The sequence below is a fragment of the Octopus bimaculoides genome, chromosome 8, assembly GCF_046866305.1.
Source record: "Octopus bimaculoides isolate indiv1 chromosome 8, ASM4686630v1, whole genome shotgun sequence".
NCBI classification, from domain to species: domain Eukaryota; kingdom Metazoa; phylum Mollusca; class Cephalopoda; order Octopoda; family Octopodidae; genus Octopus; species Octopus bimaculoides.
This window is the reverse complement of record NC_142935.1, coordinates 32,286,355-32,290,504: the sequence shown is the minus strand read 5'-3', so window position 1 is coordinate 32,290,504 and position 4,150 is coordinate 32,286,355. Positions and strand designations below refer to the sequence as shown.

Genomic DNA, 4,150 nt, shown 5'->3' with positions numbered 1-4,150 from the left:
TTTTTATGACCCTGAAAATTTTCCCTGAACTCCCAATTTACTATATTGCATCTGTGGACCCTTAAAATTTTTTATATGTACCCCGGTTGAAAACTCCTGGTCTGAGCAGTCTTATATTTTATTAACTTAAATATCTGTTTATAGAACGGGGGCATTTAACTGATGCTAAAAGTAACCTAATACATCCTGTTGCAACATTATTTGATTGTTTTCTAACGACGCTATTGTACATAAATGCATGAAATATCATATTGAAATATTTGTACCAGCAGAGAGTAAGCGCTTAAGCATGTTTAAATTTGTATTTTGATTTCAAAATTTACAAATTTAAGACATTTCTCATTTTAAAAGCGAGATGTCTTCTACTGACTCATTCTCTGTATGGAAACATTAATCAAGGTATAATGGTATTGCTATCAGGTGTTACAAAACCTGATTATTTCCAACGCCACCAATCCAGTTTGCTTTAATGAAAACAATTAATGTTTCTACAAACAAAAGAATATGATTAAAAATAACCTTCAGATATATGCATTTATTTTGATATTTGTCAGTCTTAATTTGCATCTTTTGTTTTCTTAATAATTTTCGTGAGATATTCCCATCACACACGTTTTGAAGTTCGTTTCAATTGTTCACCAAATGTATAAATATCGATGGTAAATCCTTCCAGATTCAGTTTCTGTTCGGGCAATTGACCAAAAGGCAACCATGATGCAAAGAACATTAATCATCTTCGCTTTCCTGTTGTTTGTAACAGGTAAGAAAAACTAGAATAATATTTACATTCAACTTATTACTTCTCTTTCTTATTTATGTATTCGTTTGTGTTGTAGCTATGAATTGGTGGACTGAGGGAATGTTCCTAATCTTGTGGTATTTAGTTAAGGCTTTTTATGTTCCTCGTTTGATTAGGGCCAAGTCGATGTTAACTTTCACTCATCAGTGGGTCGATGATATACAGTCAAGTCAAGTCTTATCCCTTTCCTTAATGTATGAAAACTCCTGCGTATGTTATTAAATTATTATTTTGTTTGAGTCAGTAAAAGTCTCATAATATGACTACCAACAGTCCACTACTTTGTGATCAATTCTCACCGAAATCAACTTTGTCTTCTTAAATTTCTGATTGATGAAATTATTTTCTGATCAAGAACTGAGATTTTAACGAGTCTTACGCTTGCACCGATATGTCTGGCCGTGTAATAAATTAACAATCAGTAGCTTGGACAAAGTCAGTGGAACGTAAAATGCGATTACATGAGATATTTAGTTAATTAGATTCTGCCTTAAACTTTGCTCTATTGACGCTCTGAAAACTAGCAAAATACGAGGGTAGACTGAAAGAATGTTGGATGCATTCACTTCAACTTTTCAGATAAATACCTGCATTTTTCCTTCCAGTTAAACTGAAATCTGACTATTTAAAGAAGACTTCAAATGTAATTTTTGGACACTTTCCTTGAAAGGGGAGAAAGTTTCGCATCGTGGTTTTATGAACTACCTGCAGAAAAAATGGTTTAATCCACAACGACATTCATGCTGACATGGTTTCTACAGGTGTGGATTACTGTCCAGCTTCATCAACTGTGCAAAAGTGAGTAGCTGAATTTAGGAGGGGAAGTGTGTGCCTTGAAGATAACCAAAGGTGTAGACGTCCTGCAACTACCACGCCGAAGAAAACATTGATCGTGTATGTACGCTACATGGTGAAGGATGATAGATGACTGACTATAAATCAAACAATGGTTTTAGCGTATTCCGTGAGGGAGTTTCACAATAACCATGACATGCTCGGTGCATGCTAGTTTTATGGATCCTGATCTAAAACGCATCAGGCTGGTCATATCACGAGAAAATCTAACATTTAGACACAACCAGCTGGTTTCCATAAACGTTTCCTAGCCTATGTTGAATGTTGGCTTCATCACTTTGAACCGGAGACAAAGAGACAATCCATGCAAATGGCACACCCATAGTCACATGCTCCAAAGTAGGCCAAGGTTGCTTCGTCTACAGAGAAGATAGTTACCTTAGATTTTGAGGATACAAAAGGTACTGCGTTCCATCTTATTTACTACACATCCAAGTTATATGAAGGACTCGACAATCTTAAAAAGATTATCTTTCACATACGTTTTAAGTTGGTGCACATATGGTTTAGTTTACTGCACAAGTTGGTCACATGCGTCTTCTTATCTCATCGGTATTGTAGAGCAGTTTTCGTCGGTGGTGGTTTTGTTAGTTTCAGGCATAATCATGTTAGTGAAATTCCACGTGGTATGAGAGATATCTTTTAAATCCACTTTGAATAATGCTACGTTGGAATAATGCTACGTTCTCTTATTTGTAATGGGAGACATAAACCAGTTACCGATTTAAGCTGAAGAGTCGGCATAAATGCACAAAGGAACGTTCAAAAATTATATTTTTAAACGACCCTCTACACCTGCACGTTTGATACTGCGGGCACCATCTTGTATGTATATCGTAAAAACGATATATAATGCCATTCTGTAAAAAGACTATTCTGACACATGCACAGAGAATGCCTCTGTTATAAAATACATACACAATTTTCAGTTCAAAGAATATCGGTGGAACATTTCAGTCAAAACATCAGTTAAGTGTAATAATAACAGGCTGGATATTTTCCTTTTTTTTTTTATACCGTCGTAGAGGTCAGCTATCCTGCTACTGTCAAAATATCAAAGAGAAAGAAGATAACTATGGACAACTGCTTCGAAACCTCTTGCTTCTATATCCGGATTACAAATATACATTTATGCCAATAATAATTCGAGCAATGCGTTTTCTAAGTGAACGCATCATAGTTAATCAAGATAAGCTCAGATTCTCTGAAAAAAAGATCAAGGAACTGATTTGCACATTAACAAATGCAATTTGTAAGTGAGACTCTGCAAGATTTTACTCAAGTATAAAATGTAACATTGTTTTCTTTATCTACATTCAAAAGATAGAGTTTTGTATCTTTATTAGAAACCAGCTCTTTCTTCAGAGGAAAAAATTACATGATTAAATACAGAAGATACGTACGTACATACATACATACAAACATACATTCATACATTCGTACATACGTATGTATGTGTATATGTATGTATGTGTGTATGTGTGTATGTATGTATGTATGTTTGTATGTATGTTTGTGTGTATGTATGTGCATATGTAGATACAGATTTGAGAAAAAATTACTTTCTTTGAATGTTCACATTATATGAAAGTAGATTTCTAATTTAATTTTTCTCTAAAATATACGAATTAATACGGATACGATGTGCGGATATTTGACCAAGCGACTTTTTCTTCTTTTCCACTTTCCAAACGCATGTGTTATAAGGTTTACTGATAACATTTATTTATTTTCGTCATTTACAGCAGTGCAGTCTTTCCATGCATCGCATTACTGCCCTCCTTCTGCAGGATGGTATAGTTCATTGACCAAGTATTGTTGCAACGGCGTAATCAAAACTAAAAATTCAACAGCAAATGCCTGTTGTGGAACAACCCCTTATAAATTCCCAGACAAAAGATGTTGTGGAACACAAGTATACGATATTAGTAGTCAGAATTGTTGTAATGTTTATTATTGGCCTTTTGGTTACCATTATTTCTTATGTTAAATCAACTGATTCTTAAATTGTCTAAGAATGTAACGTGCCAATTTGCTCGATAATGATTCAATGATATATATAATTAAATTCATTATGAAAATTATTAATTCTAAAAATGTAATAAATGATGTTATTATTAATGGAGTACATGAATGCTACTGACGCTAACTTTGAAACCGTTTTTAACGTATCACATAAAACGTTATAAAACATTTAGTTAACTTCCTTTCGTTAATCAGAGACAATTCGTTTAAATTTTGAAAGTATCATCGTATAGAAAATTTAATAAATGAATATCACGAATCATATAAAGTTTTGTTTGTTCTTTTCTATCCTTTAATAAGGCAAACTCTAATTGAATGCAAGTTCGATAAGTTATATGTATTGAAATCAAAGCATTATTTCACATCCAGATATTCTTGAAACTGTGGCTTCACTTCCCTAAATTCAACACAAGAATGCAACATTTTTGCAAAATATGTAATATGGTTGTGTATGTACAAATATGCGTGGTA

The 4,150-nt window shown here is 33.5% G+C and overlaps 1 long non-coding RNA gene across 1 annotated transcript; it reads left to right on the top strand.

The window, feature by feature from the left end:
- The first annotated feature begins 605 nt into the window (after positions 1 to 605).
- Positions 606 to 3,947, top strand: LOC149134348 (uncharacterized). The gene is made up of 2 exons (XR_016242845.1): positions 606 to 760; positions 3,400 to 3,947. It is a non-coding gene; the product is annotated as an uncharacterized LOC149134348 (long non-coding RNA).
- Positions 3,948 to 4,150: the final 203 nt, after the last annotated feature.